At 46.6% G+C, this 14021-nt stretch overlaps 2 protein-coding genes across 4 annotated transcripts in view; one reads left to right on the top strand and one right to left on the bottom strand.

Annotated features, from left to right (window-relative positions):
- RNPS1 (RNA binding protein with serine rich domain 1) overlaps positions 1 to 14021 on the top strand; it is a 337992-nt gene that overhangs the window by 74752 nt on the left and 249219 nt on the right. The gene's annotated exons all lie outside the window — the stretch shown is intronic.
- Positions 1 to 14021, bottom strand: part of PDPK1 (3-phosphoinositide dependent protein kinase 1) — a 70747-nt gene that overhangs the window by 51675 nt on the left and 5051 nt on the right. The window lies entirely within an intron of this gene.

The raw sequence follows: 14021 nt of genomic DNA, 5'->3' as shown, positions 1-14021 counted from the left end.
AGGAATGCCTGAGACCAGGAGTTTGAGGTTGCAGTGAACTATGATGGTACTGCACTCTACCCAGAGTGACAGAGCAAGACTCTGTCTTTAAAAAAAAGAAAAGAAAGAAATTACTCCAAAGAACTGGAAACAACCTAAGCAAATGCCTAAGGATAAGACGACAGTGGTGCACCCACAGAAAGTAGTATTATGCAGCCACTCAGAAGTGGAGTGTTAAAGAAATGCTCATGCAAAATGTTAAGTGAAAACAGGAGACAAAATTATGTCCCAAATTTGGTTTTAAAAAGACAGATATCAACGTGTTAGGAGTGATGATCTCTGAGTAAGGGGAGGGCAGGTCTAGGTTCCTTCTCTAAGTAGTCACTTTGAAAACTGCAAAGGACAAGGGCAGCCAGCCAGAGTCAGCAGGAATAGTCCCCAGGACCCTCTCTTGGTGAGGAGAGGGTGCAAAAGGCACCTCTGAGGGACCCACCCACCACAGGAGCCACTAAGTCCTCCCAGTACTTGGAGACCAGGTGGGGCCCATAAACCTTTTGAGCATTCCTCCAGGTTTGGTTCATTCACTCAAACTTGCTAATGAGTAGATAAATGAACTAGTAGCTTCCGGGGGCAGGAATCATTAACTACCGGAGCAGTATCAGAAAGGCAGCAGCACTTCAAAGATAATTAACCCAATCCATATGCTTCAGATTCCACTTCACAGCCAAATCACCTTGGATAAAATTTAGAATGACTATGCATTAAAAGCTTTACTCAAGGCCGGGCGCTGTGGCTCACGCCTGTAATCCTAGCTCTTGGGAGGCCGAGGCGGGCGGATTGCTCAAGGTCAGGAGTTCAAAACCAGCCTGAGCAAGAGCGAGACCCCGTCTCTACTATAAATAGAAAGAAATTAATTGGCCAACTGATACATATATAAAAAAAAAAAAATTAGCCGGGCATGGTGGCGCATGCCTGTAGTCCCAGCTACCCGGGAGGCTGAGGCAGAAGGATCACTCAAGCCCAGGAGTTTGAGGTTGCTGTGAGCTAGGCTGACGCCACGGCACTCACTCTAGCCTGAGCAACAAAGCGAGACTGTCTCCAAAAAAAAAAAAAAAAAAAAAAAAAAAAAAAAGCTTTACTCAAGCGGCGCGGTGGCTCATGCCTGTAATCCTAGCACTCTGGGAGGCTGAGGTGGGCGGATTGCTTGAGGTCAGGAGTTCAAAACCAGCCTGAGCAAGAGGGAGACCCCATCTCTACTATAAATAGAAAGAAATTAATTGGCCAACTAATATATAGAGAAAAAATGAGCCGGGCATGGTGGCGCATGCCTGTAGTCCCAGCTACTCGGGAGGCTGATGCAGCAGGATTGCTTGAGCCCAGGAGTTTGAGGTTGCTATGAGCTAGGCTGACACCACAGCACTCACTCTAGCCTGGACAACAAAATGAGAGACTGTCTCAAAAAAAAAAAAAAAAAGCTTTACTCAATGAAACCTATTCTTAAGTCAGAAAATAATCATATCAATAGGCTCTTCCCTTCTGTTTTGCCAAAATTAATAATTTAACATACCAAAGCTGAAAACGAAGAAAAATTGAGTTTCCAACCTGAAGCCACATTACTTATATACCATTTAAATATGAATCTTTCCTTGGGAATCACATTCATTCAGGAAACGTTTTCCCCACAATCTAGTCTGGGAATCTCATGATAGTTAAGGGCCAGCAGATGCTAAACATTCCCCATCCTGCCCAGAGGAGCCTGGCCCTGGCCACCTCTTTCCCACTGCTCAGTGTCTGACTCAGCTCATTACAGGAAACCTCCTTGGCCTCCAAGACTAAAAGGTCAAACACCGAAATGAAATCTAGAGTGCATGGGCACTTCCAATGAGATGAGAACCTTCCCCTCTGTGGTTCTAGCCCCACCAACCCCTCCCCATCCCCATGGCTGGCCTGCCACTCCCCTTCAAGAACAATCCCTACTCTGCTGGGCTGGGGACCCCTCTATAGTTACTGCAGCAGCCCTGGTCACCAGCCTCTCGCTGACACCAGCCCACTAGCTCTGCCCTTTCCTACTCTGTCCTTCCACTTCAGTGTGGACTGTGTTACTTTGTCCCTGCTGGCCATGGCTTGTGTATTCCCCACATGAGCAGGGTCTCCCTAGGCAAGGTGCTGGATTCCCAAGAACAGCCAAGGGACCTGTCAGAACGTCACAGGGAATTTCTCAAGATGCCTTGGATTCTGTTTACTTAGTGTTTCTCAAACACAAAGGTATGACCACAGTAACATGTATAACTGTTCTAGGAACCTTAATAGGTGATCTTGTAAGGAAAATGCTGGATTAATGTGGTCAAGCTTGTATTTTTTTAATCCTCTGAAGCTACCGTCTCCTTGAAATAGAAGAAAAACAAAAAAAAAAACAAATCAGCCCCCAGAATGCCACTGATCATGCATATATAGATGTCACGGAGGCACACCCCTCTAGCGGGTTTGCAACCAAGTAAGAGAGACCCAGCTTATCTCTAACCAAGAATGCCTGACACCTGAAACAGCACAGGAACAGGCGCTCTCCCTTCCTGTGCTTTTTATGTGCAAATTTTGAATAAGGAATTTCTTGCTAGGGACAATAATGGCCAACTGAGACACAGACTTTATCCCAAAGTTAGTGGCACAACGTCATCAGCATGCAGAAAGATCTATTTTGTCTCCTTCAGACTGAGGATGGCCAAAAGAATAAAAAGGAAAAAAAGAAAGATTTTGTCAAGCATGACATTCTCCCACACCTCCAAGCAGTCACCAATTTAGAGTTTAGTTACCAGAGACGGGGGGCAGGCGCAGTCTGGTATTTCGCCTTCTCTCCAACTCCCAGCACCTAAAACACAGGCTGCGGACAGGCTGTCCCAGAGGCAGCACTGACGTTGAGGCCTCTCAGCCCACCACCCGCACAGCCCCCAATTACACCATCATCCCCACAAGGTGTGTTCCACTATATCTGTGCCGGTCTTCCTGCAGGCTCCTACCATCGTATGCATCCTGTTTTTGCTGTGGTCATGCAGAAAGGAAGCTGGACGAGTGACTCTGTAGATGGGTAGGAAACAAACTAAACTCATGAATTTCCTAAAATGCCTATCTTCTGAGCTCTGCACTAGAAAAAAGTGCACTCTGTTCAATTTAAAAGCCTCAAACAACATAACAGCCCACAGGTGAGTCTGTGACCCAAAGCAAAGGTCTTCAGACAATAAATAACATTGCAGCTTCACCTGAAAGAAAAAAAAAAAACTAGAGAATGTATCAAAGCTGACCTCCTACTTTACAAAGGCCAGGTGATACAAACCTATCCTCCCACCTGCCAAGAAGGCACACAGCCACTGAGCCCACCTAAGCAGAGCAGATTAGATCACAAACAGCCACCTTCAAGTCCTCCAGAGGGACACAGACCTGCCCCGAATTAGAAACCAGTTCTGTGAGCAAGTTCAGGCTCATCTGCACTGCTGGGGATGTCTCTGTCTCTGCAGAGTGTCCTGGGAGTGACCGTGCCTGCAGAAAGTGGTCAGAGCAGGGACTCCACGTGGCTCTAACCCTGTACGTGGTCAGAAGTCCTCCAAGTCCTAAGTGTCTCCATCTGGAAAGTGGAAGGATCCAAATGAATAACCATAAATATCTCTTCCAAAATTAAAATACCGTGGTTGTCCTACGATCTATGACACAAACTGCAAGTGGCAGAGAGTAGAGCAGAACCACAGACCTAATTTTAGTACAGTAAAACTAATTTTGCCAGGCATGGTGGCACGTACATGTAGTTCTAGCACTTTGGGAGGCTGGAGGAGGAGCACTTGAGCCCAGGAGTTTGAGACCAGCCTGGGAAACACGGCAAGACCTCATCTCAAGGGGGGGAGGGGGGGAGCAAAGGTAAAACTAATTTTATTTAGCATCACTAGCAATAAGTCATGTGGATGTCACGTACCCCGATATGATGCACTAAGGGCACCTCACTTCCATGGGGTTCTTCCTAACCCATAACCTGTCTAATCATAAGAAAACATCAGACAAACCCAAACTGAGGGACATTGTACAAAATACTTGAAAAATCTTAACAAAAGCAGAGTTTGCTAAGGTTAAAAAAAAAAAGCATCATTTAGATCAAAAGAACTTTTTTTGGGGAATAAAATACATTCACAAATAAAATCTATATTTAGATGATTTAGATGCACATTTTTAATAAAACTATATGTCTGATAATAACTAGTTACGTACATACAATCAGTGGAATACTATAATTTTGACCAATGAAAAAAAACTCATGAAAGAAAAATACCAAACTGAAGGAAGAAAAAATGAGTTAACAATGGAAAAGCAAGCAGTAAATGCTGAGCTGCTGTGAGTGCTCTGAGGAACAGTGTAATCCTCAGTCCAGCGCAAGTCCCAACTGGGACACGCAGAACAAACAGCTAAGTCCTCACCCTCAAGGAAAGATTCCCTGTGATGAGGGCACGACCCGGAAATGAGCAGCCATCAGGCTTCCTGGCATGCTGGTAAGTCAGCTTGCTAACTTAGCTGCTTCCCCAGGGTCTGGCCGCTGGGGGTCTCCAGATCAACCTTCCCAAGACATGACTGAGCAAAGCCGACGCTTAGGTCATTCTCCCAGAGACTAGTCCATCCCATCATTTCCCAAAGGGAAATCCAGGTAGCACTACGTGCTGGCCAATGTCAGCACTTACTGGGTCTAAGGGTCTGACAGGGAATTTGCGCCCCCTCCCCCCCGTCGCGGGGCTCTCACTCACTCAACACTCACTGAACACCCTGCATGGTGCACAGCAGGAAACCCTGAGACAAGGGGGGCTCCTCTGACTGAGTTCTGGGGTCCCCCAGGACCACCAGCTGCACAAGCATCCTGGGGGCGCAGCTGTGGCTCTGCAGGTAACTGCACCCACCCACAGACACCACAGAACACCTTAGAAATATAAGCAAAGTCAAGGCCTAGGAAAAGCCCTCTTGGACCTTGCCCAAGCAGCAAAAGAGACGACCAGAGCAGGGCCCCCATGTCAGGAAGGAAAAGGAGCTTCAGGTCAGAAGAACCACTAGGATCTGATCCTAAGCGCTTCAGAGAAAGAGTCTTCCAGTTGGGAAAACGCCTGCCTTGGCATGGCGCTTCTTGGGCAAAACTCACCCATAGGTTAGGAACTAAGGGTCTGGCCATGTGAGGACATGGCAGCAGGGCCAATGTGGAGAGTGTCAGCTCAGAACACTGCATGTCTTGACACTGTATTCAACTAATCCAGATTTAATCCAACATTTGGTAGTCAAAATTTCCCAGGAAGGAGCTGGGCACACTGGCAAGCACCTATAATTCCAGCTACTCCAGAGGTTTAAGCGAGAGGACTGCTTGAGCACAGGAGTGGGAATCCAGCCTAGGCAACAAGGCAAGACCCCATCTCAAAAAAAAAAAAAAAAATTTCCCAAGAAGGGTTTCAGTATACAAAGCAACCAATGGTTTTGAAATACAACCTTTCAAGGGTCAGGTAGGTCCTGATGAATGAAAAGAAAAGATCTAGATGACAGAGAGATGCAAAAAAGATCCCATCATCTGGGCTCAGGATTCAATTATCAGATTCAGCTCCCCAGGCTGTGGCTCCAAATCTATAAGCCTGAGCCACTCGGTCTCTCTCCACTTCTGTGAGGGGAGCGGGGAAGCTGCAAAGACTCGTGTGGACAAGCCGTGGGAAAGGCCACACCAGGATAACACCTGTGCTGACGTTAGTAACAAAAGACACATCCCTCTCAATCCCAGAAGTCAGGCTGTGAAGCACTGTCCACTGAGGGCATGTGCCCTCACATTAAAACAACAGCCAAGCTCTAGAAAGATGGGAGTGACAGCTGAGAGCAGCCAGCTAGGCCAGAGATCCTCCATCAGTCAGGGACCCCAGAATTAGACATCTCTTGTTTCAAAGACAGATTCAAAGTATCATCTTGAACTTGAGATTACTTTTAATTTTAAATTTTAATAAAACCAAATGTTGTCACTCAGTTATGAAAACAATGCTTAGTTATCTCCCTTTCCAAAGGTAAAATTTCAAAGGCAGGCCTAGACTTCCAACTATTACCTTCTTTTCTTCATTTATCATCTCCAACAATGCTAAAACCTGTCCAGAACTAATACGCCAATGCAGGCTGTATTGATGCTAGATTAGTTGTGATAAGTAAACATGCTCACAGTAATAAAAATTAGTATATTCTGACAAAATATAAATGGAGTGCATAATGCCCCACTTGTTAGGTGTGGGTTGCACACAGTGACTTTCTTCCAAAGAGTACAGTATGGGAAGGCTGGGAGGGGAATAACTTCACAGGAGAGGAACTGGACAAACACTGCCTCAGCCAGGTGATCAAGGTCAACATCAACGCTGATACAGCATTTCCATAGCACAGAGCTTTGATATGTGATGAAAATGACACTACCTCTGTGCCCTCCCTCCCAAAGCCATAACCCCAGTCTAATCATGAGAAAGACAGCAGACAAATCTCATGGAGGGGCACCCTGCAGGACACCTGACCAGCACTCCTTGTAACTGTCAAGGTCACCAAACAGCAAGGAAGTCAGAGAAACTGCCACAGCCAAGGGGAGCCTATGGTGAGATGACAACCAAATGTCACCTGGGACCTGGATGGGATCCTGGGATAAAAGGATATAAGGTAAAAACCAAGGAATTCTGAATAAATTATAGACTTTGGTTTCCTATGTATTAACACTGGTCCATTACTTGTAACAAATGTACAACACTAATTTGTCAGTAATAGAGGAAACTGGGCCTAGGTATTTGGCAACTCTATTGTCTTTACAATTGTTCCACAAATTTAAACTGTTCTAAAAAAAAAAGGCATTATGAATCACACTCTAGCACATCTAAGCAGTACCCTTGCCACAAACACTTAGCCTGAATCTAATCTAATGAGGAAACAATGAGATAAATCCAGACTGTGGGGCATTATACAAGATCACTAGCCTCATATTTCAAAATACGTCCATGGTTTTTTTTTTTTTTTTTTTTTTGACAGCGAGAACATGTGGAAATACGTCCATGTTTAAAGGGGGAAAAAAGGCAAGGTAACTGTTCTGGATTAAAGGAAACTAAAGAGACACACAAGTGAGTAATTCTTGATTGGATCCTGGCTACTAAAGAAAGATAGTTATAAAGATGGTTTTGGGGACCACATGGCCTGCGTACTGGATAGCTCGGAGTCAATGCCAGCTGTCTCGTGTGTGGTGGTGAAGATGCATGTGTGCAGGGGGTGGCCCTTGTGCTCAGAAGGTGCCTGGGGAGGAATGCGGGGTGAGCGTGCTGTGTGCTAGCATGTCTGTGGCTTACTTTCCCATGATAAAAAGAAGAGAACAAAACTTTTGGAGATCGGGGAGTACATACAGCAAGTATCAGGCAAGTTAACAACTGGCAGAAACTAGGGAAGGGACAATGGATATTCATTGTACTATGCTTTCAACTCTTTTTAGTTTAGAAATTGTTCAAAATAAAAATTAAAAGAGAAGGATCACTGTCAATTCGGCAAGCCCTGGAGGACAGGGGACAGGACCACCCTACTCACCACTGTCTCCCTGCTGCGAGCCGAACACCTGGTCCTCATCCAGCCCCACTAACCTCCTCCAGAAACCACCTTCCAGGCTTTTTTCTGGATCTTAGAAATGTTGGGGGGAGGAGGGGGCGGGCTGCTTTGCAACCAGGTCTTTTCACTTACAGACACTTTGTAACCACCTCTCAAGAAAACACAGTTGGCCCTCAACCAAAAGTAGATGGAAAGTATTGGGAGAAAAAAATTGTGTCTGTGCTGAGCATGTTGTGTATATGGACTCACCAGTGTTCTCAACCTCTCTCTGGCTGAGGGGAATGTAGGATATTTCCAGTTCTTCCCTATTTCACAACTGTGATAAATATTCTTTTTTTTTTTTTTTTTTTTTTTTGAGACAGAGTCTCGCTTTGTTGCCTAGGCTAGAGTGAGTGCTGTGGCGTCAGCCTAGCTCACAGCAACCTCAAACTCCTGGGCTCAAGCGATCCTCCTGCCTCAGCCTCCCGAGTAGCTGGGACTACAGGCATGCGCCACCATGCCCGGCTAATTTTTTCTATATATATATGCTGGCCAATTAATTTCTTTCTATTTATAGTAGAGACCGGGTCTCACTCTTGGTTTAGAACTCCTGACCTCAAGCAATCCGCCTGCCTCGGCCTCCCAGAGTGCTAGGATTACAGGCCTGAGCCACCATGCCTGGCCAATATTCTAGTAGTAAAATCTTTCACACAACATAATTATTTTCTGAACTTAATTCCCAGAAATTGAATTGTTATATCAAGTAGTCTCTCTCTCTCTCTCTGTGAATGCACATTGGTGACTTACCACTGCCATCCCCACCTCAGCAGTGAGTTCTAGCCTCCCTCCTCAAACACTACCTATTGCCATTTCATTTGGGGAAAGTGATTTCTTTTTAAATTGTGATAATATATGCATAACATAAAATTTACCATTTTAACCTGTGGCATTATGTATGTTCACATTGTGCTGTAACCTGGCAAAGTGTTTTTAAGTTATTTATATTTTAAAACTTTTTATTGTAGGTCTGGCTCGGTGGCTCACTACTGTAATCCTAACACTCTGGGAGGCCAAGGCAGGAGAATCACTTGACATCCGGAGTTTGAGACCAGCCTGAGCAAAAGTAAGACCACATCTCTACTAAAAATAGAAAAATTAGCTAGGCATGTTAGCGAACGCCTGTAGTTCCCTTTACTTGGGAGGCTGAGGCTAGAGGATTACTTGAGTCCAGGATTTTGAGGTTGCTGTAAGCTAGGCTGATGCCACAGCACTTTAGCCCAGGTGACACAGCAAGACTCCACCTCAAAAAAAAAAAACAGGCCGGGCGCGGTGGCTCACGCCTGTAATCCTAGCTCTTGGGAGGCCGAGGCGGGCGGATTGCTCAAGGTCAGGAGTTCAAAACCAGCCTGAGCAAGAGCAAGACCCCGTCTCTACTATAAATAGAAAGAAATTAATTGGCCAACTGATATATATATAAAAAATTAGCCGGGCAAGGTGGCGCATGCCTGTAGTCCCAGCTACTCGGGAGGCTGAGGCAGAAGGATCGCTCGAGCCCAGGAGTTTGAGGTTGCTGTGAGCTAGGCTGACGCCATGGCACTCATTCTAGCCTGGACAACAAAGCGAGACTCTGTCTCAAAAAAAAAAAAAAAAAAAAAAACCTTTTTCTTGCATAATATACATACAGAAAAAAGCTATACCCTTTTAAAATATTTCCATGGGTAATGAACAGGTGGAACACAGGTCCGTGTTTTCAACGATTGACTTGGTCATCATTTGGAAAGCCTTCATATTTAGCATTAAATAGACAACAGTTTATAGTGAGACCCTGCACCCCTCAAACATACACAGCTCTGAACCAGGAAGAGTCAGAACCTACATGCAGGATTCAGACACGTTTTTCTTAATAAAAAGCAAAAATGGTAAGTAAACAGGCAGACATGTGACCAATACACCACAGGAAGCCCAGGTATGAGAACCATGAAGAGAAAGCAAGAAAGAGAGTAACAGAAGCCACCTAGAGACTCCAGGCTCAGAAAAACCAAGACAGCACAAGGTACAAAACCTGTGTTAGAGAAACAGAACATGGACCATGCAACAGAATCTGGTGCGGACCAAAGGCCTGGAGAAAAGGCAGACTGGTCAAGAAAGACTGCACAGCCACAGGGGATTCCCATGGAGGGGAATTTCTTCAGCAAAGAGGAAGGGCCTGGAAAAGATGAGAACTGACTACGACACAGCAGCCACGCACATCCCGGACACTCCCTGGGCCGTGCAGGCTGGTAACAGAAGCCCTGGCAGGTCATCTGAGGCAGGGCCCCTCACAGAAGAGGAACATAGTGACAGGCCAAGAAAGTAGGGGGAGAGGCAGGAGTGCTGGCACCTGGGGACCCAGCCAGCAAAGCCCTGGAGTCCTCCCTCACCAGAAAAGGGGGAGCAGAAGGACAGTGATGGCCAGCGTGGAAGAAGAGAATGCAGCGTGCAGAGCGGCCCCCTGCAGAGGTGAGCAGAGGTGAACGCCCTGGCCCTCAGCCCAGCTGCACTACAAGCCCGGGGGCCACACAGCACCACACTCAAGACTGGAAGGTACCATGGCCACGGCAGGTGCTGTCCTGCCTCCTACCTCTGGGTCTCCTGGAAGCACAAAGGGAGAACTGCAGTGGGAGCTCACGCCTTGCTCCAGACTTCCCTCAGGTCAAAGCACATCAGTGAGGATTCCCCCCAAGTCCTATCAGCCTCTCTGGCAGCACTCAATGCACAGCTGTCACTCTGAGCCACAACCCCTTCCTACTGCAGTAAAATTCATTCCAAAATGGGAAAAAACAAGTTGAAGAATGGGACTTTAACAATGAATTTATTGTAAAAACCAAGCCTTTAGCTGGATGAATTCTGAATGGCATACTGCTGAGACACACAGCCTCTCATCGGCCCTCCAACGTAGGCAGACCTGCCACTCGCTCCACAAACACGCAGAAGATGCAGACCTCCGGAACCAACTTCCAGACATACCTTCCAACCACGTCTTTAAATATTTCAATTCCCTGTAGGCTGCAAGCTGATTTGAAACACAGACTGGGCCAGTCCCCAGCACGGAGGCTGGTACAGAGGGCCCTTAATCCTGTCTGTGGAGGAAAGGAAGTCACTGGGCTATCCAGGAACTATTATATGCTCACCTTCATCAGGCCCCAAGGCCAAATTACAGACAGAGACCACACATTGTTTATTCTGCAGGGGGCTGCGCTCAGTAAAGGGCTGCTGACATCAGATTCACCCATGCTCTTCATACACAGAATCTGCAGCACTGTCAGTTCTAGATTCCATGGGCTTATGTGTAACTCAACTATTTAAACAGAAACCAGAATCAGGTGCTCTGGTAAAAGACTGGAACCCCTTTCTAAAAGCCACTCCTTTATAATAAACTGAGTATTTCTCTTAACAGATTCAAAATGACCTGGACTTTCTTGGAGTAAAAATTCCAGTTTAAATATGGAACAAACGAATAAAAATAGATGTGGTACAACTATATAAATAAAACCAACATCATGTATAGAAAATAGACCCCAACAACCATCATGAACCCAAACAGGTCCTTCTGCTCTGAGAGAACACATTCCCCATTATTGAGAAAATGCACCCTGCCTGTGATCTACCAGCTAGAGCCTGAACATACAACCTGTTCTCAATATTCAAATAATTTTTTTTACATGGCCTGAGCAAGTGAAGAATGCAGTCCAGTTACGGAAGAACACACTGCTGAAAAGACCTGAGCAATCCATGTCTAAAACTTAAGAGTTTCCACACCAGCACTTCCTCCCCAGCAAACTGCCCTTTGAACCTGCCTTCAAAACAACTGCACTGTGCACCCCCATTGCCACCTGTCATCACACGGGCAGGCGCGTGTGCGCGCACACACACTGGCCTTAGCCCTTGCACCTGCTGAGGGAGTCATTTCCACACCCAGTGTTCCTCAGCAGCGACTACATGCTCTCCTCACAGAACTGAAACACCACGTACGAGCCTGGCAAAGTCTATTTCCACGGAAGATTCACTCTCTTCCAAACACATCATCCCAGAAGGGACTGGCTGCATGCATCCGCATTTCTGCAGTGCTTCCAAGCTCACCCGTTTGCCTGACTACATCCCCCTCCCCAGCGCCAATCAGCTGCCATGAGCGCTCATGCCCTGGCTCAGGGGATGAGAGCAGGGGCTGAAAAGGGGACACACCCAGAAGCCACCTGTTCCTCCTCGAAGCTGTGCTGAAGGCAGCCTACAGTCTAAGACCTGCCTTGAAGAGCTGCCCAAAGCCTCTTCTCAGGCCCCACATCTCTGCTGCTAGGTCTTCCTCATACAACACATGTCAGAAGAGCAGAACCATCCTAATCTTCCTCCTCTTATTAGTATCAGGACCTCACCTTGCCAGCTCTGGACTCAGCTTGTTCCAGCTGTCAGGACATTACCAGGGACAGAGACATATCATGATGAACACTGGACCAGCCACAGGACAAGAAGCTACCCAAGAGGGAGTAGGGAAATCGGAAGTCCCTTTTCTCCATGCTCTCTGCTTTTCCCACAGCTTTTGCAGCCATCCTTGCAAAGGACAGAGCCTCCCTAGAGTGTGCAGAGAGCCACTCAGCCCAATCTCCCAATTCTACTTTTAACAAAATTACACATCGTTCCAAAAGAGGATTCCAAGCCTCACCTGTTCAGGTGCAGCAGCCCTCAAAACAGGCCGAAGCAGAGCCTCCTTCCTAACAGCTGCTTTCTGACAGCAGGAGGCTGAGCCCCAGGGGTCACAGAGCCCAGCCATCTGCCCAAAAACGTGTGTGTGCTGTCCTTCCATATGAAGACATCTCTCCTGCCTCCAGCATGGCACAGTCAACACATTCAGGCCCAGCCCCTGAGAAGACATCCTGGGCAGTGGCACAGAGGACTTTCCTCATGCTAAGCTGCCTGGCCAGACCCTCTCTCTGGGGTGCCTTACATGAGGGGCAGGAGACACTGGGGTCACTGCCAAATTGTACTCTAGTTAATTAATGAGGCAGGTACTTATGCTCTCTGTACCTCAATTTCTGCCCCTGTAAAATAGGAAGGACATCTGCCTTGCAACGTGGTGTGAAGGTACCTAGTGGAGTGCCTGCCTTCCAGCCAGTCAGCAAGATAAAACTCACAGCCTCCCACCCAGCTGGAATCAGACCCAGCTGGCCAAGTCTTACCTTCTCAGCCCGCACTGCTCCCCCTGTTGGCTGTACACGCGCACAAAGACATGGGAAAGTTAGTAATTGGAAGGGAGGCTTCTCATATCCAGGGCCTAGAGTACCACCTTAAAGTCCAGACACAAACCCACTTGAACCCTGAAAATCTATCTGTCCCAGGTGAAAATCCAACATTGGGCTGTCTCTGCCATTCCTGACAGGAAGTATGGGATAATCTCCACAAAGATGAAAAAGCCTAGTTCCTCACACTTCCTTATGTAGAACTCTATCCTCTATTCTGTAAATCATTTTTGCTCACTGGATTCCAGTGTTTTGTACTAAAAATCTGCCTTGTGTCAAGAAAACTGCAAATGTCCACAAGTGCAACTGCCAAGGCCATAAGAAAATGTGCTCTTTTCTTCTTCCCACGATGCTGTCAAACACACACCTTGCATTGCAACAGCATCACTGTGTGCAAATTCACTTTATACACTTCACCGTGACCGACGGCCCCAGTCTCCGCTGGGGCTCGTCATGCAGCCTAATTCGTGTTTTCGCACATTAGCCCAGGCACTCCAGGGTATAGCCACAGGTGCCTCAACGGTCAAAACGCATTCCTATTCCTTTTGACCATTTTTCTAAACTGACAGGTCCTCCTTCTCTGAGACTTCAGATCAATTATCACCCATCTCTATAAAGCAGGGTTCTCAACCTGAATCCACAGATGAGTTGAAGGTTCAAGAACACTCTAAAGCAGTTACAAAATTCAGTGTAGCTGTGCGCTTTTCTTAAAAGAGGGCCCGTATCTTTCCTCAGATTCTCAAAGGGGCTCATGACCCTCCATGACCCTCCAAAAAAGAATACAAACCAGTACCATAGAGCCAAATCCTGGAAGGGGTCAAGTAAATTTCTTGGCTCTTCCTTCATTTAAGAGACTTGTCTTTTAAATCAAATTTTGCAAGCTCTCCAGACATTCTTTCATCACCCACTTCACAGCGCGTACAGGGTATAAATTCTTAAACCATCATCCTAAGACTCCCGAACTTAACAAGGAAAAAACATAAAAACGCTAGGGATACTTTTAGCAACAGAGAAAAAACACAGACACACCAGAGATACTTTTAGCAAAACATTTCACCCAACAAGTGGTTTGTTTGGGTCTTTTCAACTAAAATCCCTCCTACCTGTCAAGCTTACTTTCCTCTGAGTGACGCCTTCAAGCCCGGCCTCCCAGGGGCTTCCCACAACACTGAGCAGAGCCACAAG

Source organism: Microcebus murinus, chromosome 19 (genome assembly GCF_040939455.1).
Source record: "Microcebus murinus isolate Inina chromosome 19, M.murinus_Inina_mat1.0, whole genome shotgun sequence".
NCBI lineage: Eukaryota > Metazoa > Chordata > Mammalia > Primates > Cheirogaleidae > Microcebus > Microcebus murinus.
This window is presented reverse-complemented; position numbering and strand designations above follow the sequence as displayed.